The 12,892-nt window shown below is 45.5% G+C and overlaps 1 protein-coding gene and 1 non-coding gene across 8 annotated transcripts in view; both read left to right on the top strand.

Moving 5' to 3' along the window:
- The window catches only part of TOM1L2 (target of myb1 like 2 membrane trafficking protein), a 154,924-nt gene that overhangs the window by 52,774 nt on the left and 89,258 nt on the right, over positions 1 to 12,892 (top strand). The gene's annotated exons all lie outside the window — the stretch shown is intronic.
- LOC129147498 (U6 spliceosomal RNA) lies at positions 11,216 to 11,323 on the top strand. Its single transcript, XR_008554866.1, has one exon. It is a non-coding gene; the product is annotated as a U6 spliceosomal RNA (small nuclear RNA).

Genomic DNA, 12,892 nt, shown 5'->3' with positions numbered 1-12,892 from the left:
GCAATTCACCCAATTAAAGTGTATAATTTAATGATTTTCAGTGTATTCACAGAGTTGTGCAACCATCACCACAATCAATATTAGAACATTTTTATCTTCTTATACCCACTAGCAACCACTTCCCATTTCTCCTGACCTCAGGCAGCCACTAATCAACTTTGTCCTATAGATTTGCCTATTCTGGACATTTCCTGTAAATGGAATCATACAACCTGTGGTCTTTTTTCTCCCACTTAAAATATTGTAAAATTAAAAAAATGTATTGTGATAAAATATATATAACAAAATTTACCATTTTAGCCATTTTAAGTGTATAGTTCAATGGCATTAAGTATATTCAAATGTTGTGCAGCCACCACCATTATCCACCTCCAGAACCTTCTCATCCCCTGACTGAAACTCCACACCCATTCAACTAACTCCCACCCTCTCCCAGCCCCCGGCAACACCCGTCTGCTTACTGTCGCTATGAATTTGACTATTCTATATATCTAATATAAGTACAATCATAAAGTACTTGTCTTTTTGTGTTTGGCTTTTTTCACTTGACATAATGTTTTCTTTCTTTTTAAAAAAATGTTTTTATTGGTTTTAGAGAGAGAAGAAGGAAAAGGGAGAGAGAGATAGAAATATCACATCTGCTGCTTCTTGCACACACACACACACACACACACACACACACACACACAGGGATTGAGCCCGAAACCTGGGCATATGCACTGACCAGGAATGGTACTAGGGAGTTGACACTCAACCACTGAGCAACACCGGCCAGGCAACATAATGTTTTCAAAGTTCATCCATATTGTAACACACACCAGAATTTCATTCTTTTTTATTGCCAAATACTATTCCATTGTGTGGATATGTCATATTTTTTTATTCATCAGTTGATGGAAATTTGGGGTGTTTAATCATTTGGCTTGTGCCTGGATTATATTTAGTTCTAACTTTACTCTATCAGGTGTTTTATCCAAGTACAACAAGAGATATTAACCACAGAGCAAGCCGCCCTTGCTTAGGTAAAGTGTTTTCAAGAGCACTTCTGTTGTCTTAATATTGCTCTGGGGGTCACTGTAATACCTGTACAAGGAACAGGATTCTTCTAAATCTGGGACCTTTATTGGGACTGACATCACCAGGCATTAAACATCTAAGCGTTACTACCTTTAAATTTAGTTGCACATGGATTTTGTATGTTAGAGTGTCAGAGTCTTTTCCATCACCTCTCTGAAGATGAAACATCTTTGTAGAAACATTTTTGTAAAGTATCAGTAGAACAATAATTGTCCGTAAATGATAAAAGGGTTAAAAGCGGTTAGAGTTCATATACATGCATCTTAAAATCCCCCCTCTATGAACCTTCTGCAATGTATACACACCTTTTGCAATGTGCATAGACCTTCTGTAACTTACATATATCTTTACATTTTTGTGCTATCTTTTCTCTCCTTATTTTGAAACAATCATTTTATTTTATGACACAATTATATTCCTTTTTCATTCTTTACTAATAGAGCACATGTCCTTTATATCCTTTTTTATCTAAACACACATTTTATTTTTTACCTTCAACAAAAGTGTATCTCTATTTCCCATACCTTCTTTACCAAAAATACATAACCTATTCTAAGTATATGTATAGTTAGTTTATCACCAAATAGGAGTTCCCTACAGAATACACCCTCCGTCCCGTGGAGACACAGGCCAGTAATCTCCTGACGAGCTGCTGCTGATGCACTGAGCTCTGTCTCCATAAAGGAGGCTTAGCCATTGCTTATATACACGATTTGGTCAATTACATGTTGATTTCTTCTCCTCAGGTTAGGTTCTGGTCAAGCTCATCCAGTTACAGCTGCATCTGCAAAATACTGTTCTACATTTGAACATTTAGCAAGAATAGCACTCAGTAAGAACCAGGGAGACTTGAGACCCTTGTCCTGTCTAACAGTTTCACTGTAACCTTCCTACAGGGGGTATTATCCTTTTAAATGTGTTAATTTAAAAGTAAGAATATACAAAGAAATATGTTTTAAGAGAACTCGTTAGTATTTGGACTCCCTTACACGTTTTCCACTCTCTTTGTTGTTATCACACTCAGAGAATGCTTCAGTTGCATCAGGGGATGATGTGGGAGGGCTGGGAGCAGGCCCTGAATGGTGGATTGCCTAAGGGTGACCACACAGGGATGGCCTCGGTTACCAGGAAGAGGACATCAGACTGACAAAGCACCTGTCTGTCCTGGCAAGTGACTCTTGCTCTGTTGTAAAAGTGTCCCTTGGCTGATGAAGCCATGTGTTAGACATGTTACACAGCTACTTTGTGACCAAAGAAAGGATCTAAAATACAGCTCTGATGGAACAGTAAAAAAGGAATAAATAAGTAAAAATAAGAATTTAAGGGCGAGGCCACACGCTCCTGGGTCCGGGTGTAGCTGGATCCCGGGTCCGGGCAAGGCCGTGTGCCCCAGGGTTCGGGAGAGGCCACGTGCCCCTGGGTCCGGGTGAAGCTGGATCCCGGGTCCGGGTGAGGCCGTGCGCCCCTGGATCTGGGTGAGACTGGGTCCCGGGTCCGGGTGAGGCCGTGCCCCTGGGTCTGGGAGAGGCCATGCGGCCCTGGGTCCGGGTGAGGCTGGGTCCCTGGTCCGGGTGAGGCCGCGCGCCCCTGAGTCCAGGTGAAGCCGCGCCCCTGGGTCCGGGCGAGATCAAACCAGAGGGAGTCGGACCTGCATTACCACCATTTGTCCACCATCCAGAGCTGAAAAGTCAGGGCCGACATGTACACATAAGGAACTGGTGGACATTGAAATTGGGTCTCAAAAGAACTGTTGGTCCAGAAAGAAACTACAGACTGATTCATTTGCCTGTCAGCATAACTATTATTGCTCGTCTCACATTCGGTTCTTATAAGTATATTTCTAGTAACACATGATCTCACTCATCTAGGGGAAATGATGAACAACATAGACTGATGAACAAGAACAGACCCAGAAACAAGGAGGCATCGATCGGACTGTCGGGCCTCAGAGGGAGGATAGGGGAGGGTGGGGGGAGGGGGGAGAGATCAACCAAAGGACTTGTGTGCATGCATACAAGCCTAACCAATGGTTAAGGACAACAGGGGGGTGGGGGCATCCGTGGGGAGGGGTGGGGGATGGGAATGGGGGGATGAGGACAAATATGTGACACCTTAATCAATAAAGAAATTTAAAAAAAAAAGAATTTAACTTAGTTGTTCTAACCTGGGTATTTTTTATTATTAGTTGCTATTCTTCCTAAGACCAGGCTTCTAGATGGGAAAACCACAAAATTTGAGCCTTACTCTGATGGGTTGCTTTTTCTATACACTCACCACATCCCACAGACGCCTTTGAACACTGCAGAGGCCAGGTGGTAGCAGGAGGGTTTCTCTTTCCCTGGTTCTCGGGGGCAGCTCTTGGCCAGAGTTAGCCAAAGCGCTGTGGCTTTGCTGAGTGCAGCAGGGGTGAGCCCGGGGAACTTGGGGAGGTTTTCTCCAGGCTTGGAATTTTTTTATCATGCTTTGAAGCAGAAAGACCTTCCTTTTTAGACTGGCTCCTGCTGATGCCTGCTGCCCCTGGCCGATCCGGTGGGTGATGGGTGCTGGTCAGAATCCAGCCTGTCGTGTCCAGTCTGCCCAGGCTCCAGGAGGGCCTCTGCCTGGAGGCTGCTGTGAAAGCCGCGGAGGCAGTCACCCTCCCTCCCTCGTTGCCCACGGGAAGTCAGTCGTTCCCGAGGGACAGTCCACACGATGCATGTGTTAGAACTGTAGGTCACATTATTGCACACTCACCGAGTGCCAGGTTCCCATATTGAGTTTCATCTCCTAATTCATTGGTACAACTGTTTTGCCCATTTTATAGATGACTATACTGAAGTCCAGAGAGATTAATAAATTTGCCCAGGGTCAAATGACCCAAGACTGACCCCTAGTGCATCAGATTCAAAACCAGGCCTTTGACCAAGTGCTGTGCTGTCTCCCTTTCTCTGAGCAGTTGGGATAAACCTGCCCCTGCTTCCTGCCTGCAGGCACTGCACTCCAGTGCAGCCCCATGCTGGTACCAGCCGGGGGGGGGGGGGGGGGGAGGGGGGGGGAGGGGGGGGAGGGGGGGGAGGGGAGAATCTCCATTTCTGTTGGAAAGCCCCTTCCACTGGCTCCTGCAGAAAGCTCCGGCTCCTTATGGAAAATGAAAGGAGTTCCCAGCTGGTCGCCTCCCGCTGCTCCCCTCACCACAGCGCAGCCTTTCCATCCTAGCCCTGGCAGGCCCTCCATCTCCGCTCAGCCAGTTCCTACTGCCCGGGAGACTCCCCTCCTCCTCCAGATTCCTGCTCTCCCACTTTACTAGGTCCTCTGCTTAGTTTTCATGACCCTTCCCCCACCTTCAGCATGATTAACTATTCCTCTGCCATCTGTTGGCCCGCGAGTCTTTTTTCTCTACACGCCTGTTACAGCACTCACCACCTTGTGTGCTGGCTGCTTGTCGGCCGGTCTCCTGCCTGCCCACCTCTTTATGGGTAGGTGATCCATCTTGCTTATTTTTCTGTCCCAACCTAGCACAGTGCCTGGTAGGGAGAGGCCTCTCCGTTAAAGTGTAAATTGAACTGGGAAGCCTTTGGATGACCTTGCCTATTCCCCTTGCCAAGGACTGGCATTCAAGTCTCCTTTGAGTGTGTCTCTGTAATCAGGCGCAGCTGGGGCAGGCTGGTGCGAGGCAGTGCCCAGGGCATTTGCAGGCACATCTCATCTCTGCTCTCAGAGTGCATAAGAGCAAGCTGAACAGCCCCCAAGAGGCACTCTGGGGAAAGGCGAAATTGGCAGCGTATCTGCTGTGCTTTAATGCAGCTCTCACCTGAGCACCAGCTCCCAGGGGACCTTTTATCTTCCCAGTCAACTGGCCCACCTGCCGGGCTGTTAGAGAGCAGCCGCTAGGCTGGGGTAACCCGCTGGCACTCTTCTCCTGGCCTGGACTGGCTCCTGCAGGGGGTCTCCCCACACCCCCAGTTGCCCATTGTCATCCCAGCCCTTCCCCCAACTCCTCTCTCACTCTCATTTACTCCACAGGTAGGATATTCCATTAAGTACAAAGGTGGGAATATATCAAACCAGGGGCTCTGCTTGTAGAGAGCACACCCCAAATGTATTTTAAATCTGTGGATCCTCCTCAGGGGAATTCCAATTAAAAAAGAACTTAGATCAGCAGCCTCAGCCTGTGTGGCCAGCAGGCTTCCATTTTCTCTGTTGTTTGGCTGGCCTGAAAGGCTCCTTTGTTTGGGGAGTGGGAGGATGTGGTGTCCTAATTAGGCCTGGTGTGGAGCTCTGGCGCACACAGCTCTGCCCTTTGGAACTGAGTGCTCTAGATAGGAGAATAACTTAGTAGTGATCTTGTGAGTTTGTTGGTCTTTAAAGAAAATAGGAGATTAAAAAGAGGGGGGAAGACAGGCCGCGTTGGAGGACACACTTCTATTCCTGGTCAGGGCTATGCTCAGACATAGGCTGGATTCCCAGTGGGTGGTATGCAGGGGGCAGCTGATCGATTGATTCTCTCTCATCATTGATGTTTCTCTCTCTGTCTCTCTCCCTCTCGCTCTCCTTCTCTCTCTCTCTCTCTCCTCCCTGTCTTCTCTGAAATCAATAAAAATATTTTTTAGGGGTGTGGGATGGGAATAGGGGGATGAGGACAAATATGTGACACCTTAAACAATAAAGAAATTAAAAAAACAAAAAAAATATTTTTTAAAAAGAGGGGAAAACTAAATGCAGTGTAGTATTCTGGACAAAAGGGGCATTAGAAGAAAAACTGGAAAGTTCTGAATAAAGTCTGGAGTTTATTTAATAGTGCTGTGCCAATGTTCATTTTTTTAGTGTTGACAAGTGAACAGTGGTTATGGTAAGACATTGACATTAATAGAAACTAGGAGAAGAGCCTATGGGGACCTTTTATATAATCTTTGCAACTTTCAATAAATCTAAAATTATTCAAATATTAAAAGTTTATTGATGCCCTAGTCAGTTTGGCTCAATGGATAGAGCGTGGACTGAAGGGTCCCAGGTTCAATTCCAGTCAAGGGCATGTACCTCAGTTGCAGGCTCCGTCCCTGGCCCTGGTCAGGGCGTGTGCGGGAGGCAACCATTTGATGTGTCTCTCTCACATTGATGTTTCTCTCTCTGTCTCTCCCCCTCCCTTCCACTCTCTCTAAAAAATCAATGGAAAAATATTTTCAGGTGAGGATTAACAGCAACAACAAAAGTTTATTGATAAAAATGAAGAACAAGGTGAAGAGGCTGATTGAGCAGCTAATTTAACTTGACCCTTCATCGGCACCCTCCTTTACACTTGCTACTCAGAGTTTGTAGTCTTCACCTGCCAGATCAGGAGGTAGATTGCACCTGGAACCCTGGGCCACTCTGCTCTGAGGCAGGGTCTCCTTTGCACTTTGGGGTGTAAGGCCAGGTCTACCAGGAAAACCTGGGTCATGTGGTTGGCAGTGCTGCTACCTGCCAGCTGTGCACTGCTGGTCAGCAATCTGGGCTTCATTTGTTTTCACCTATTAGGAGGAATGTGATCTGCCTGCAGGGGGAAGAGAGGATTAAATAAGATAATGTATGTGAAGAGCTCAGCCCAGATAGAATGTGATGGTTGGCCAACATTGGTTTTCATTTTTCCTCTGTTTCTCCATTTTTCTGTGAAAGAAATGAGTGCGGTCTCCTTGCAGACTTGAGGTCAGTGGTTCAGTGGTCACTTGCAGGTCAAGAAGCTGCTGTGAGGAGCCAGCAGCCACACTTTGCCCCTCACCCCCCACATACCCATTTCCAGAGATCTAGGAAATGTGACATCTGTATTGAGTAACTCATGGGAATTGTCTTTACTTGATGGTCTCGGAGACTTCTTAGACTTTTAACATTTGGATTTCAGGAAGTTGGGCCGTGGCTGTTCCTTCACCTTGTGGGTGGGCCAAGGGGTTTGGGGGCTTCCTTCTGGAATGGGAGCCCTTGTGCTTCCTCGGGGCTTGAAGCTTTCCTGGCCCAGAAACCCAAAAATCAGAAAGGCTGGAGACATTTGCAAGATCCAAGGGCATTGAATCCACTGGGCATAGTTTGTGAATGGCTGTTTACCTGTAGGTGGCAGTGGTGACACAGGAATGCTGAAGGCATAGGCACTGAGGGGAGTGCTGGCAGAATCCTTTGAGAAGAGCGATAGTCATAATAAAACTTCCAGTGATGCCCACCGCCTCGGAGGAATGTTACTCTGTTAGAGGCTTTGTCAAATTCTTTATGTGTGTTATTTAATTTACTCTTCACAACAACTATGTAAGAAAAGTGCTATTATTAGCACATTTTACAGATGACAGAAAGGCTTAGAGAGGTCAAGTTATTGCCCTGGGGTCACACAATAAGTGGTAGAATTAGGACTTACCAAAGTCTGAGTTCAAACTTCCTGCTCATACTTTGCATTATGATACTCATTTCTCATGCTTCTGAGTCCAAAGGGAGAATGAGGGACAGCTAGGAGCCTGGTTCTGATCTCACCAGATACCCAGTGCCTGTCATCCCAGGGCCTCAGAAGGACTTAGACTCATCATTTCATTTATAAAGGACTAGAGGCCTGGTGCACAAAATTCATGCACTTGTGGGGGGGTGTCCCTCAGCCCAGCCTGCACCCTCTCCAATCTGGGACCCCTCGGGGGATGTCCGACTGCCCTGTGGGATCGGGCCTAAACTGGCGGTCGGACATCCCTCTCACAATCCGGGACTGCTGGCTCCTAACCACTCGCCTGCCTGGCTGCCTGATTGCCCCTAACCACTCTGCCTGCCAGCCTGATAGCCCCCTAACCACTCCCCTGCTGGCCTGATTGACACCTAACTGCTCCCCTGCCAGCCCAATCACCCCCAAATACCCTCCCCTGCAGGCCTGGTCACCCCCAACTGTCCTCCCCTGCAGGCCTGGTCCCCCAAGACTGCCCTCCCCTGCCAACCCGATCACCCCCAACTGCCCTCCCCTGCCAGCCCGATCACCCCCAACTGCCCTCCCCTGCCGGCCATCTGTGACAATGTGGGGGCAGCCATCTTGTAGCGGCCGTCTTTGTGATGATGTTGGGGTGGCCATCTTGTGATGACATGGGGGGGGCTATCTTGTGACGTGAGGGCATGAGGGTCAATTTGCATATTACCTCTTTATTATATAGGATTCTTGTCACCATAAGGCCGAGTGCACGTGAGGAAATGATCTCCTGCCTTCATGCAGCTTCAGATTTAAATATGGAATATACTCATGGCTCATTAAGCCAACAAGACTGGAAGAACCTTTCAGAATAGCATTAGCAGGGTCTTGAAAGCTCAGTCTCTGCGTGGACTATATTTCCAGGTGCTGAGCTTCTCAGAAGGCATCACTTGGGGAGGTATTGAGGAGACTCTGGAGAAGAGATAGGACTGGAACTCAGCATGGGCAGATAGGCTGGAGTGAAGGCTTTCCAACCAGAGAAGGCCCCAAGCTTACAGAATCTTCCAGGCAATGATTTCACCCTCCAGCAGATAGCCTACTTTTCTGTGAAATGAGTACTCAAATGGGTCTTCAACTTTGTGTGCTTTTGGATGATGAGGTTTTGTAAAAGCATGCATAATCCCAAGGATGCCCACTTTCATATCTTCTGTTTGACATAGTATTGGAAGTTCTAGCCAGAGCAATTAATGAGGAAAAAGAAGTAAAAGGTATCCAAATGGGAAAGGAAGAAGTAAAATTACCTGTTTGTAGGTGACATGATCTTATATGTAGAAAACCCTAAACATTGCACGAAAAAAAAATCTGTAGACCTAATAAATTCAGCAAAGTTGAAAGAATTTGTATTCTTTCAAAACTGAAAATCAGCTGTTTCTATACACTAACAGTGAACAATTCAAAAAGGAAATTAAGAAAAACAAAACTGAGAATGTTACTCACCGCCTCCCACAACCACATCATAATTACAAGTAAAATATGGAACAACCATCATTCAGAACCTGAAATCTGGCTGAATGGAAGTCCTATAACTAGAGAAGTAAAGAAGAAAGCACATCAAGACCAGTAGCAGGGGCAGAGGCACGGAACGGAATGTGTGGAGTGTATTTAATTGGGAGGGATATCTCAGCTGCGGAAGCCTCCTGTGAACAGCAAGGGGGTCCCAGACCCCAAATCCAGGGTCCAGGAGCTGGGAAGAGAAGACCTCATAACTTAGGGCTGTAAAAACCAGAAGGGATTGTGGCTAAGTGACACAGAGGCTATTGGAGATCCAGGCAGTTCCTCTTAAAAGGACACCACACAAACTTACACTGTCCCACTCCCTCTGAGTTCCAGTGCTGGGGCAGCAGCATTGGGGGATCCAGTAACATATGGGGAGGAACTGGATTATCTGGCATTGGAGCAAGAACACCGGGGGTGGGGGTGGGGGGCTTTCTCCAAGATAGGGGAGCTCACAGGGGTCATTGTTCCTATGCTGAGACCTCCCCTGTGGCAGAGCTGACTGGCAGGCATATATGAGTTTCTGTCAGCCTGGCTCACACTGTTCGCTCTGCCCTGGTGATTCCCTGAGACTCCTCCCCATTCAGTTTGCAGCCCCACCCAAGCTGTTTGCAGTAGCTTTTCTATATGAATGGCCTATCTTGGCTCAGACTTCAGACTTTCCTAAAATTTCCTAAACAAGAAGCAAGTGGTCAGCCTACCCAAAACCTATCAATAAGAGGCCCAAGATCTGGCACTAGTACCAGCCTGCCTTGCTTCACAACTTGGCCTTGCCTGGCACTTCTAAGCCCAATACAAGTTGCAGCCATCTGCAAATCACTGTAGTTCCTGCCAGGTGGCCCCAGGCAGTGACTGACTTTGCACCTCCCAGGAGGCCCTAGAGCCAGTGCACCCAGGGGACAGCTTCAGACCACGCCAGATTACAACTCTACACATCCACAAGTGACACACTCAAGCAGCAGATTCAGTGAACACCAAAGTCTCACTGAACAAGTCCTGCTCCATAGGGGTGTCTCCTGCTTCCACTGTAGTCGCAGCTGGTCCTCACAGCTAATTTGCCTGGAGGTCAATTCCTCGCAGTGATGCCAATAGCAGTCAAGGCTCAACTACAAGACTGTGCACACAACCCATACAGGGGTGCACCTAGAGTGACCAGCTCAGGTGCCTTGGGAGGCTAAGCCACTGGGCCCTACAGGACACCTACTACACAAGGCCACTCTACTAATTCCAAAAGACATACCAGCTCTATCTAATGGATAGAGACAAGCACAGGGAAGCAGCCAAGATGTAGAGACAAAGAAATGTGTAACAAATGAAAGAACAGAAGAAATCTCCAGAAAATAAAACCTAAATGAAATGGAAGCCAACAAACTACTAGATACAGAGTTCAAAACAATGGTTAGAAGGATCTTAGTGAGAGTTTCCAGGGGCTTTGTGAGATTTTCAAGGATCTTAGTGAGAATTTCAAAGACATGAAAAAGGAACAGTCAGAAGTTAAGCATACACTAACTGAAATAAAGAATAATTTACAGGAATTCAACAGTAAAGTAGAGAATTCTGATAATCAAATCAACAATTTGGAATATGAGGAAGCAAAAAACACCCAATTAGAAGAGCAAAAAGAAAAACAAAACAAAACAAAAATAAAATAAAAAATATGAAGATAGTGTAAGGAGCTTCTGGGACAACTTCAAGCATACCAACATTTGCATTATGGGTGTGCCAGAAGGAGAAGAGAGAGAGAACGATATTGAAAACCTCTTTGAAGAAATAATGACAGAAAACTTCCCCTACCTGGTGAAAGAAATGGACTTACATGTCCAGGAAGCGCAGAGAACCCCAAACAAAAGGAATCCAAAGAGGACCACACCAAGACACATCATAATTAAAATGCCAAGGGTTAAAGACAAAGAGAGAATCTTAAAAGCAGCAAGAGAAAAACAGTTAGTTACCTACAAGGGAGCGCCCATACGACTATCAGCTGATTTCTCAACAGAAACTCTGCAGGCCAAAGGGAGTGGCAAGAAATATTCAAAGTGATGAATAGCAAGAACCTAAAATCAAGATTATTCTACCCAGCAAAGCTATCATTCTGAATTGAAGGTCAGATAAAGAGCTTCACAGACAAGAAAAGGCTAAAGGAGTTCATCAACACCAAACCAGTATTGCATGACATGTTGAAGGGTATTCTTTAAGAAGAGGAGGGTCTCACTTCAGCAGCACATATACTAAAATTGGAACGATACAGAGAAGATTAGCATGGCCCATGCATGCAAGGATGACACGCAAATTCTTGATGTGTTCCATATTTAAAAAAAATAAAAAGAGAGGAACAAGAAGGAGGAGAAAAAGATAAAAAATATGAACGATAAAATGGCAATAAATACTTATCTATCAACAATTGAATCTAAAAATGAAAATAAATGAACAAGGAATCTAATGAACAAAATAAACTGATGAATAAAATAGAACCAGAGGCATGGAAACATGGAACAGTCTGATGAATCTCAGGGAAGCGGGGCATTTTATGCATATATGTATTACCTAAGGACACAGATAATAGGGTGGTGAAGGTCTGTGGCAGGGCAGGAACCGGGAGGAGGGAGGCAATGGAAGGAATAAATGGGGGGCATTTGTAATACTCTCAACAATAAAGATTTAAAAAATTTTAAAAGAAAAAAATTTTATTTATAAAAGCATCTAAAACAGTCGTTCTTAACCTTTCTAATGCCGCGACCCTTTAATACAGTTCCTCATGTTGTGGTGATCCCCAACCATAAAATTATTTTCGTTGCTACTTCATAACTGTAATTTTGCTACTGTTAATGAGTCGTAATGTAAATATCTGTGTTTTCTGATGGTCGTGACCCACAGGTTGAGAACCGCTAGCAGGGTCGCCTAAGACCATCGGAAAACACAGATATTTACATTACGATTCATAACAGTAGCAAAATTACAGTTATGAAGTAGCAACGAAAATAATTTCATGGTTGGGGGTCACCACAACATGAGGAACTGTATTAAAGGGTCACGGCATTAGAAAGGTTGAGAACCACTGATCTAAAAGAATAAAATCCCTAGGAATTAATCAAGGAGGCAAAAAGCCTTTTACATGGGAAAACTATAAAGCATTGCTGAAAGAAAGTAAAGAAGACGTAAATAAATGAAAAGACAGCCCATGTTTGTGGATGAGAAGACTTCATATTTTTAAGATGACACTGCTACCCAAAGTGTAGATTCAGTGTAGTCCCAATCAAAATCTCAACATTTTTTGCAGAAATAAGGAAAGCCATCCTAAAATTCATATGGAAACTCAAGAGACTCCAAATAACCAAATCAACCTTGAAAAAGAAGAACAAAGTTAAAGGATCATACTTCCTGATTTCCAGCCTTACAGTAATCAAAACAGTGTGGTCCTGGCCTAAGGACAGACATAGAAATCAATGGAATAGACTAGAGCCTAGAGATAAACCCTCCCATACATAATTGATTTTCCAAAGGATGCCAAAACCATTCCGGGGAAAGGACAGAATGGTGCTGCAAAAGCTATATATTCACAAGCAAAAGAATGAAGTTGGACACTTACCTTAAAATGGTAAATGTTTTGTTACATAGATTTTACCACAAAATCATGAAAAAGTTTACAGAGGCCAACGTCTTGTCAGAGTGTAGTGGGGGAGCTGGAGGGGACAGGTGGGGATTGGAGATCATTCAGGCTGTCACCACGGACAGGAAACCTAAGGCCCAGTGAAGAAAAGGGAATAAATAGTCCAGGAGCTCAGGATCATCAGTAGCAAAGCCAGGACTGGAACAACCAGGTCACTGGGCCCCCTGTCCCTCTCTGGGCAGTGCGCTCTGTGAGGGCTGGAACCAGGTCTGCCT

Source organism: Eptesicus fuscus, chromosome 20, assembly GCF_027574615.1.
Source record: "Eptesicus fuscus isolate TK198812 chromosome 20, DD_ASM_mEF_20220401, whole genome shotgun sequence".
NCBI lineage: Eukaryota > Metazoa > Chordata > Mammalia > Chiroptera > Vespertilionidae > Eptesicus > Eptesicus fuscus.
The sequence above is the reverse complement of the archived record's forward strand: the minus strand, read 5'-3'. Positions and strand labels throughout refer to the sequence as shown.